The following is an 11,538-nucleotide window of genomic DNA, read 5'->3' on the forward strand; positions in this document are numbered from 1 at the left end:
TTAAAATTAAATTATGAAAATAAAAAATATTAAAACATAAAGCAATTGAACATAGTCTTGGAATAATTAAATCTTGTAAAACTCCTTTGTTTACCCAAATTCAGCTACTAAGCTTCTACCAAATAAGAATAGACCTTTAATTTCTTCTAGAAATTAAAGGTTCCATCCACAAGCCTTTTATTCTCTATATGAGTCCTTCTCCATTCATCATTAAAGAAGAAGGAACGGTTCAGTTAATTGGGCTCTTCAGTTCTGCATAAACCAAAGAAAATCAAAATCAAGTAGGTTCCATTATCTGTCTTGTGCTTACCAAAAGCAGCCTGGAAAGTGTAGTTTGAATCCCTCTTTTGATGGTGACACAAGGGACAGCTAATTCAGGGTGTTTTTTTTTTCATATACAGAGCAAAACAATTTACACCGAGAAGGGATACTAATCATGGGTCTTAGCCTCAATAACTTGCTTATTACTTTTAGGAAGTCCCTTATTTAACTTGCCTGAAGAAGCTTGATTATTTTTATCACGCGCTAGAACATCTATTATTATCACCATTAAGATTTGTAGTAATAAAGTAGGGAATTATGAACCTAACTCCCTCTTCCTGTCCCAGGTAAAGGGAAGCAGGGTTGTTGAACAGGATTCTTCAGCGACTAGGGAGTGCATCCATATTTATTGGTTACCTTGCTAGGCAATCTTGAAAAAAGCTTTGGGAAGAGAAGGATGGCAGAACCAGAGAACATTCATCATCATCATCATCAATGTATTTATTGAGCGCTTACTGTGTGCAGAGCACTGTACTAAGCGCTTGGGAAGTACAAATTGGCAACATTCCCCAGACCATTATTCAGGTTCCTATTATCATATAGAGGAAATAGTAGGGGGCTGAGAGTCAATCAATCAATCAATCATATTTATTGAGCGCTTACTGTGTGCAGAGCACTGTACTAAGTGCTTGGGAAGTAGAAGTTGGGAACATATAGAGACGGTCCCTACCGAACAGTGGGCTCACAGTCTAGAAGGGGGAGACAGACAACAAAACATATTAACAAAATAAAATAATTAGAACAGATATGTACAAGTAAAATAAATAGAGTAATAGAGTAATAAATAAATAGAGTAATAAATAAATAGAGTAATAGAGTCGTAAAATCTGGGTTCTAATCCCGGCTCTGATATTTGCCTGCTGTGCGATTCCAAGCAAGTCACTTAACTTCTCTGGGCCTCAGTTCCCTCATCTGGTTCTAGACTGTGAGCCCGCTGTTGGGTAGGGACCGTCTCCATATGTTGCCAACTTGTACTTCCCAAGTGCTTAGTACAGTGCTCTGCATACAGTAAGCGCTCACTAAATATGCTTAGAACAGTGTTTTGCCCATAGTAAGCGCTCAATAAATGCCATTAAAAAAATACGATTGAATGAATGAATGAATGAATGAATGAATGGAAAATGGGGATTAAAACTGTGAGCTCCATGTGGGAGAAGGACTGCGTCCAACATAATAATACTAATAATAATGATGATGGTATTTGTTAAGTGCTTACTATGTGCAAAGCACTGTTCTAGGTGCTGGGGAGGTTACAAGGTGATCAGGTTGTCCCACGGGGGGCTCACAGTCTCAATCCCCATTTTCCAGATGAGGTCACTGAGGTCCAGAGAAGTGAAGTGACTTGCCCAAAGTCACACAGCAGACAACTGTCAGAGCCGGGATTTGAACCCATGACCCCTGACTCCAAAGCCCGGGCTCTTTCCACTGAGCCACGCTGCTTCCCCAGATAGCGCATGGGCCTGAGAGTCAGAAGGACTTGGGTTCTAATCCTGGCTCTGTCACTTGTCTGCTATGTGACCTTGGGCAAGTCACTTAATTTCCCTGGGCCTCAGTTCCCTCATCTGGAAAATGGGGATTATGACTTGTGGGACAGGGGCTGTGTCCAACCCTATTACCCAATGCTTGGAGTCATAATGCTTGTACTGTACTCTCCCAAGCACTTAGTACAGTGTTCAGCAGCTCAGAAGCAGCGTGGCTCAGTGGAAAGAGCCTGGGCTTTGGAGTCAGAGGTCATGGGTTCAAATCCCGGCTCCACCAATTGTCAGCTGTGTGACTTTGGGCAAGTCACTTCGCTTCTCTGGGCCTCAGTTACCGCATCTGTAAAATGGGGATTAAGACTGTGAGCCCCCCCATGGGACAAGCTGATCACCTTGTAAACTCCCCAGCACTTAGTACAGTGTTTTGCACATAGTAAGCACTTAATAAATGCCATTATTATTATTATTATTATTCTCTGGTCCTCAGTTACCTCATCTGTAAAATGGGGATGAAGACTGTGAGCCCCACGTGGGATAACCTGATCACCTTGTAACCTCCCTAGTGCTTAGAACAGTGCTTTGCACATTGTAAGCACTTAATAAATGCCATTATTATTATTATTATTATTACAGTGCTCTGCACACAGGAAGTGCTCAATAAATACCACTGATTGATTATCATTACAGGATAATATGTTTTCCATTAGCTGCTTGACACTCCCACTTTAAACTTATCCATCTTACATACTCCATCCCCACACACCGCAGCTCTTAAAATCCCCATTTCCCCATGACTCCTGGCTATTTTCTCCAGTCCCTGTACCCCAAATCTATCACACTCCCAACAACCTTCAGCACTCCCCTTCTCTCTCCACAAGTCAAAACTGCATCTTTATTTATTTTCTTTTTATGCTTGCTTCAGGATGGTAGTCATGACCAGCCCCTTGAGAGACAGTTGTGAGCGCTATGTGATTTCAAACCATCCAATCAGTTGTCTGGTTGAAAGTCGGCAAGGGAATTATAGAGAGGGAAAAGGGAACCAGCATTTCCCAGGAAGCGAATGAGAAGATTCAAGCCAAAAATTTGCTTTCTTCTTTCCTCTCTCTGGTCCAGGAAGGTTATGTGCATCATTATTATCGTTATTATTATTATTATCATTATTCAATGCTTATTGTGTGTTAAGCACTGCTCTAAGTGCTGGGGTAAACACAAATTAATCAGGTTGGACACAGTCCCTGTCCCACATGGATCTCATAGTCTAAGGAGAAGGGATAACATGTATTTAAACCCCATTTTACATATGAGGAAACTGGGACACAGAGGAGTTAAGTGACTTGTCCTAGGTCACTCAGAAGCGGAGGCGGAATTAGAACCCAGGTCCATTGACACCCATGCCTCTGCTCTTTCCACTAGGCCACACTGCTTTGAGACTAAGCGCTAGGGTAGATGAAAGCAAATTAGGATGGTCATAGTCCCTCTCCCACATGGGGCTCGCAGTCTCAATCCCCATTTTACATTTGCAGGAAGAGAAGCACAGTGAAGTGACTTACCCAAGGTCACACAGCAGACAAGTGACAGAGCGGGGATTAGAACCCATTATCTCCCGACTCCGAAGCCTGTGCTGTAACCACTACACCATGCAGATAAGCTAGCTCTCTTCCTCCCTTCAAGGCCCTACTGAGAGCTCACCTCCTTCAGGAGGCCTTCCCACACTGAGCCCCCTCTTCCTCTCCCCCTCTTCCCGCTCCTCATCTCCCCCGGCCTACCTCCTTCCCCTCCCCACAGCACTTGTATATATGTTTGTACATATTTATTACTCTATTTTACTTGTACATATTTACTATTCTATTTATTTTATTTTGTTAATATGTTTTGTTTTGTTCTCTGTCTCCCCCTTCTAGACTGTGAGCCTGCTGTTTGGGTAGGGACCGTCTCTATATGTTGCCAACTTGTACTTCCCAAGCGCTTAGTACAGAGCTCTGCACACAGTAAGCGCTCAATAAATACGATTGAATGAATGAATGAATGAATGAATGAATCACTGGTGACCTTTAAGAAGTCACTACCCTTTGATGCTACTCCAGTTGTCAAAAGACAAAGTAATCCCCACACCCATTCAGGGTGTTGAAGGCATAGATAGTGCTACTTACTCCAGCACTCTCTCCCAAGCACTTAGTACAGTGACCTGCATTTCATTCAATCATATTTATTGAGCGCTTACTGTGTGCAGAGCTCTGTACTAAGCACTTGGGAAGTACAAATCGGCATCATATAGAAATGGTCCCTACAAACACTTCATAACTACCTCTGATGATGATGGGAAGAGACGAAAGGATGACCTGTACCTGTAGAAGCAGCGTGGCTCAGTGGAAAGAGCTGGGGCTTTGGAGTCAGAGGTCATGGGTTCAAATCCCAGGTCCGTCAATTGTCAGCTATGTGACTTTGGGCAAGTCACTTAACTTCTCTGGGCCTCAGTTACCTCATCTGTAAAATGGGGATTAAGACTGTGAGCCCCCTGTGGGACAACCTGATCACCTTGTAACAGCGCTTAGAACAGTGCTTTGCACATAATAAGTGCTTAATAAATGACATCATTATTATTATTATTACCTTCAGGCATCAGATGTCAATCCTGCATATTTCCGGGCTAATGCAGAGGCACACCCAAAGAAATCTGTATCATTGCTCTAAGGCTTTGTCTTGATGGAAAAGAATGATAAATTGTGACAAAATCAAAATGTGAGTTACTATCTAGGTTTTTTCACATTGAAAACAAGGCCGGGCTCATGTTGGTCGTAAAAGATAAAGGATTTCCCCTCAAGGTCATGTAATTTTTTCAAACTGCTCTGTAGTTTCCCTATTACAGATATTATAATAGAATACAGCGAAGCAGACAGTAATCCATGAGAAGCAGCATGGCCTAGCAGATAGAGCACAGGTCTGGGAGTTAGAAAGACTTGGGTTCTAATACCAGCTCTGCCACTTGTCTGCTGTGTGACCTTGGGTGAATCACTTCACTTCTCTGTGCCTTAGGTTGCTCATCTGCAAAATGGGGACTGAGACTATGGGACTTGGACCATGTCCAACCTGATTATCTTATATAATAATAATAATAATGGTATTTGTTAAGCGCTTACTATGTGCAAAGCACTGTTCTAATGCATATCCACCCAGTGTTTAGTATAGTGCCGTAGCACATCTTAAGCGTTTAACAAATTCCACAATTATTATTATAATTGTTAACAAGCAGCTCAAATACAAAATTTCTACCCAAAACCTGAATTTATTTTATGACCTTACTCTGAGGGTCACGGCTAATACATGGCTAATTTTCTGGAGTCTGAGATTTTTCCAGTAAGCTCTGCATCCTCTAAGTGATTGCTCCTGTTGAGAGACTAACTACGCTGTCCTTCTACTGAATGGCGAGGCTGCCATGTGTGAGACAAGCTACTGATGGATCCACTTTCGTTGTGAACAACTACAGAGAAGCAGTGTGGCCTAATGAATAGAGCACGGGCCGGGGGAATCAGAAGGACATGGGTTCTAATCCTGGCCCCGCCACTCATCTGCTGTGTGACCTTGGGCTAGTCACTTCATTTCGCTGTTCCTCAGTTACCTCACTTTTAAATGGGGATTAAGACTGTGAACCCCATATGGGATAGGGACTGTATCCAATCTGTTTAACTTGCAGCTACCCAGCATAGTTCCTGACACATAGCAAGCGCTTAAGAGCACCATAAAAAAATGACAGCAAGTTCTCAAAATAAAAATACTTGTTATTTGATCCATGAGTTCTGTTCTTTCCTGAAGCTTGCTAGAAAAGACATGGGATGGGTAGGTGGGGAAGAGAATAACAGGACAAAGGAGGAAATACCAATTCATCAATAGAATTGATTCAGTGCACCAACCTCCCTGTCTCTCCCCACTTTTGAGATATTTCACTCTGCCGCCCGGGGAATTTTTTTACAAAAACATTCAGTCCACGTTTCCCCACTCCTCAAGACCTTCCATTGGTTGCCCCTCCACCTCTGCATCCCTCTGAAAATTCATACCATTGGAGAAGCAGAGTGGCTCAATGGAAAGAGCCCGGGCTTTGGAGTCAGAGGTCATGGGTTCAAGTCCCGGCTCCGCCAATTGTCAGCTGTGTGACTTTGGGCAAGTCACTTCACTTCTCTGGGCCTCAGTTCCTTCATCTGTAAAATGGGGATGAACCCTTTGAGCCCCCCATGGAACAATCTGATTACCTTGTACCCCCCCCCCCCCAGCGCTTAGAACAGTACTTTGCACATAGTAAGCATGTAATAAATGCCATTTTATTATTTAAAGCACTAAATCACCTTGCCCCCTCCTCCCTTACCTCCCTGATTTCCTATTACAACCTAGCCCTGGCACTTCACTCTTTTAATGCCAACCTACTCATTGTACCTTAATTTTGTCTATCTCACCACTGACCCCTGCCCACATCTTTTCTCTGGTCAGGAACTCCCTCCCTCTTCATGTTCAACTGACAATCCTTCTCCCCACCTTAAAAGCCTTATTAAAAGTACATCTTCTCCTAGAAGCCTTCCCCAACTAAGCCCTCATTTCCTCTTCTCCCATTCCATTCTTTCACCCTTGCACTTGGATTTGCACCCTTTATTCACCTGACCCGCAGTCCCACAGCACTTATATACATATCCAGAATTTATTTAAAGTCTGTCTCTCCCTCTACTGAAAGCTCACAGCAGGCAAGCAACGTTTCTACCAGCTCTGTTATTTTCTATTTTCCCAAGCGCAGTTATGTGTTCAATAAATGTGACTGACTGCTTCAAACCATGGCTCCACCTACCACTTTTATGTTGGTCAATCAATGGTATTTACTGATCACTTACTGTGATGAGCTCTCAAATCTATTTCTCTAGCTCTGACATCTCTCCTTCTCTGCAATCTCACATTTCCTCTTGCCTGCTGGACATCTTTTCATGGCTGTCCTGAAGGATCCTCAACCTTAACCTGCTTATAACTGAATGCTTTATTTTCCCTCACAGAGCCCCTCATCTACTTACTGTTGCCATCACAGTCAAAAACACCACACGCTTTCCCCTTCTTAGCCGATAATCTTGACATTATCCCTTGACACCTTCCTCTCCTCCAATCCCATATTTAATCTGTTGCCACATCTTAATGGTTTTACCTGCGCAGATTTTGAATACTTGCCCCTCCTCTCCCTCCAAACATTCATTGCACTATTCCAGGTCTTTGTCATAGCTCATTTTGACTATTCATTTATTCAATCGTATTTATTGGGCGCTTACTGTGTGCAGAGCACAGTACTAAGCACTTGGGAAGTACAAGTTGGTAACATATAGAGATGGTCCCTACCCAACAACAGGCTCACAGTCTAGCTGACTGTTGTGTCAGCTTCCTCGCTGCTCTCTCTGCCTTCACGCTTTCCTCTCCATTTATACTTCTTATGGAATTTAAGTGCTTACTGTGTGCTAGGCACTGTATGAAGCACTGATATAAAAACAAGCTTACTAGGTTGGACACAGTCCCTGTCCCACATGGGGCTCACAACCTTGATCCCCACTTTACTTAGGAGGTGTGAGCCCGTTGTTCTGGACTGTGAGCCCATTGTTGGGTAGAGATTGTCTCTGTTGCCGAATTGTACTTTCCAAGTGCTTAGTACAGTTATCTGAACATAGTAAATGCTCAATAAATATGATTGATTGAATGAATGAATGAATGAAAGTAACAGGCACAGAGAAGTTAAGTGACTCACCCAAGGTGGCACAGGAGACAAGTGGCAGAGCCAGGATTATATCTCAGGTCTATGTTCTATCCACTAGGCCATGCTGCATACTTCACTCTTCTACCTGATCATTTTTTAAAATACAACATTCTGCTCATATCACCCCACTCCTCCATAACTTCAATTTGTTATCCATTTCTCTCTGAATCAACCTTTGACCATTAACCTTGTGGCATTCAGTCAATACAGTACAATCATACCATGATAGTACAATCATACCACGCTAGTACAATCACTCATCCGAACCCGACTGAATTATTGCATCAGCCTCCTTTCTGATCTCCCATCCCCCTGTCTCTCCCCACTTCAGTCCATACTTCACTCTGCTGCCTGGGTTATCTTTCTACAGAAATGTCCTGGGCATGTCACTCCCCTCCTCAAAAATCTCCAGTGGTTGCCTATCAACCTCTGCATCAAACAAAATCTCCTCACTATTGGCTTCAAAGCTCTCCATCACCTTGCCCCTTCTTACCTCACCTCCCTTCTCTCCTTCTACATCCCAGCCCACACACTCTGCTCCTCTGGTGCTAACCTTCTCTCTGTGCCTCGTTCTCGCCTGTCTCGCCGTAAACCCTTATCCCACATCCTACCTCTGGCCTGGAATGCCCTCCCTCCTCAAATCTGCCAGACAACCACACTTCCCTCCTTCAAAGCCCTATTGAAGGCTCACCTCCTCCAAGAGGTCTTCCCAGACTAAGCCCCACCTTTTCCTCAACTCCCCCCACCCTTTACATCACCCGAACTCACTCCCTTTACTCTCCCCCTCTCCCTACTCCACAGCACTTGCATATAGATGTACATATCTATAATTCTATTTATTTATATTGACGCCTGTTTACATGTGTTGATGTGTATATATCTATAATTCTATTTATTCATATTGATGCCTGTTTACTTGTGTTGATGTCTGTCTCACCCCTTCTAGACTGAAAGCCCAGTATGGGCAGGGATTGTCTCTCTTTATTATTGAATTGCACTTTCCAAATGCTTAGTACAGTGCTGTGCACACAGTAAGCGCTCAATAAATACAACTGAATGAATACAACTTGTATATTCTCTTGTCCCACTTGACCCCAGCTTCTATTCTTCATTTCTTTCAAGTTAACCTACTTATCATTCCCCATTCTTGTCTCTACTCTTCTCTCATTCAAGTCTTGCCTCTATATCTAAAAGTGATAGTTTTATCACTATGTGAAACACCCTCTTTTTCATATCTGACAGACAATTACTCTCCCTACCTTCAAAGCCTTATTGAAGACCCATCTTCTCCAAGAGGTCTTCCTCGACTAAGCCCTTATTTCTTCTTTTCCCTCTCCCTTCAGCATCACCCAGCCCCACAGCACTTATGTAGATATCCATAATCTATATGAATGTCTGTCTCCCCCTCTAGAATGTAAGCTCGTTGTGGGCAGGGAATATGTCTATTATATTGTTGTGTCTTACCTTTCCAAGCAGGGCCCTGCACACAGTAAGTGCTCAATAAATGTGATTGATTGACCCCAATGCCAACTCTTGGCCACCACCCTCCTCCTTACCAGGAACTAGCTTCTCCTTCATATCTCATAGACCACAGCTCTCTCCATCTTCAAAGTGCTTCTAAAATCATATCTCCTTCAAGAGGTCTTACATGATCAACTTCTCATCTCCTCACCTTATGATTACTCTATAACTGCCATTTAAGCATTTCCACATCACTTAAATATTTAAGTATTCACAACTCCCCCGTAGCACCTATTTACATATGCTGTAGTTTTTTTTCAATATCTCTCACAAGGGCAAAAAGGCTGGCATGAATTCATTTTATCACACGCTCCCAAGTGCTTAGTGTGGTGTTTCACACACAGTAGGTGCACAATAAACACTATCGACTAATTGATTCAGCATTTTCTCCTTAAGGTTCATTCATTCATTCGTATTTATTGAGCACTTACTGTGTGCAGAGCAGTGTACTAAGCGCTTGGGAAGTATAAGTTGGCAACATATAGAGATGGTCCCTACCCAACAGTGGGCTCACAGTCTAGAAGGGGGGGACAGAGAACAAAATAAAACGTATTAACAAAATAAAATAAATAGAATAGATATGTACAAGTAAAATAGAGTAATAAATACATACAAACATATATACATATATACAGGTGCTGTGGGGAAGGGAAGGAGGTAAGGCAGGGAGGATGGAGAGGGGGAGGAGGGGGAGAGGAAGGAGGGGGCTCAGTCTGGGAAGGCCTCCTGGAGGAGGTGAGCTCTCAGTAGGGCCTTGAAGGGAGGAAGAGAGCTAGCTTGGTGGATGTGGGGAGGGAGGGAATTCCAGGCCAGGGGGAAATTATTATTATTATTATTATTATTATTATTATTATTATTATTATTATTTTATTTCTGAGGAAATTACTGTCCAGAAAGTCCCACATTTGAAATAAATGTCAATCGTTAATTTAGTTGCCGATGCTCTTCAGAATCTGTTCCCAACTAAGATTTCCACTCTCCGATTGCAAAATTCATGACGCCTCATCTTCTACGCTAGGTTGTTCTGTTTCGATCTTAGGTGCCCTTTAAAGCTAACCTTTCAACAGAGCAATTTGTCTGTTGCACCAGGCTAGAGAATAGCACTTTAGCTAAGACATACCATATTAACCTTGCCGGCACAATGTACAGTACTAAACCACCCTTCATAGCAGGCTTTAGAATTCTTGATGTTCTACTACTCTATCACTGGTAATAAGGAGACTGAACTGTTTCTGACCTTTCTATTTTTACCTTCTCTATACTATTCTTTCTGCCTTTATAGCTTCTTTTTCTGAGCCTTTGGACAAACAGGGTTTTAATTGAATCTATCAGAAAAGTTGTTTTCCTTTCCGTGAATTTTTGTTTTTCCACTTTAGGGGTACAAAGGAAAATCACATGTACATCATCTGATTTGGGTAAATTTAGGAAAAATTGCCATCTCAATGTCCAACTGAAGTGGTTTTGAGCCTATTTCTTGTGTTTGTGTTTTGTTTTAATATTTCATCACTCCTGCCGTATCTGTCTCCAAACGCTTCTTCCCACTTAAACTTTTAGATTATGAGCCCCAGGAGGGGCTAAGGACTATGTTGAAGTCCCACCTATGTATTTTCTCCCATCCCTCAGCACAGTGTTTTGCACACAATAAGCATTTAATGGATACTATTACTACTACTACCACTACTACTTAGCCTATCAGTGCTTAGTAAAGTGCTGGATAAATTAGAGGAATTTTAGTAGAAGTAACATGGTCTAGTGGAAAGAGCATGGGCCTTTTAGTTAGAGGACCTGGGTTCTCATCCTGATTCTGCCAATTGCCTGCTGTGCTATCTTGGGCAAGTCACTTAATTTCTTTGTCTTAGATTTCCTCATCTGTAAAATGGGGTTTCAGTACCTTGTCGCTCTCCTACCTAGGCTGTGAGCCCCATATGGTAGAGGGATTGTGTCCAATTTAGCACTCCCCTCTAAGGATCACACCGGAGACTTTCCAGTACTCTCCCAATCTCGGCTATGGGAGGGAGAGTCAAGCAGAGGCATACCCATTCCATTCCTAGCTTGGGCAGTGGCTAGTGAGTGGAAGGCAATCTGCTATAAGTTAAAACTCCCCTTTGCTGGGCAGCAGCGGCATAGGAAAAAGTCGAGAGCAGTGACTCAAGTTTACTGCAGGAAAGAAGGTAATATTTTTTACCAAGAAAACTATTGATACACTACCAGAATAATTGCAGATGGAGGTGGGGTGTTGTGGGAGAGACATGTCCATGGAGTCTCTGCAGGTCGGAGACAAATCGACAGCATAAGACAAAACCCCAGCAGTTAGAACAATGCTTAACATATATTAAGCACTTAGCAAGTACCCTAATTAGTTCATCAGCTTAATGGAGATGATCATTTCATAGTGTCCAAATCCACAAAATCAAACTTATTAGAAGGCTCCATTCTCCATCAGGTGCA

The 11,538-nt window shown here is 42.6% G+C and overlaps 1 non-coding gene across 1 annotated transcript; it reads left to right on the forward strand.

Annotated features, from left to right (window-relative positions):
- The first annotated feature begins 11,046 nt into the window (after positions 1–11,046).
- Positions 11,047–11,183, forward strand: LOC119935639. Its single transcript, XR_005453403.1, has one exon. It is a non-coding gene; the product is annotated as a small nucleolar RNA SNORA7 (small nucleolar RNA).
- The last annotated feature ends 355 nt before the right edge of the window (positions 11,184–11,538 follow it).

Source organism: Tachyglossus aculeatus, chromosome 1 (genome assembly GCF_015852505.1).
Source record: "Tachyglossus aculeatus isolate mTacAcu1 chromosome 1, mTacAcu1.pri, whole genome shotgun sequence".
NCBI lineage: Eukaryota > Metazoa > Chordata > Mammalia > Monotremata > Tachyglossidae > Tachyglossus > Tachyglossus aculeatus.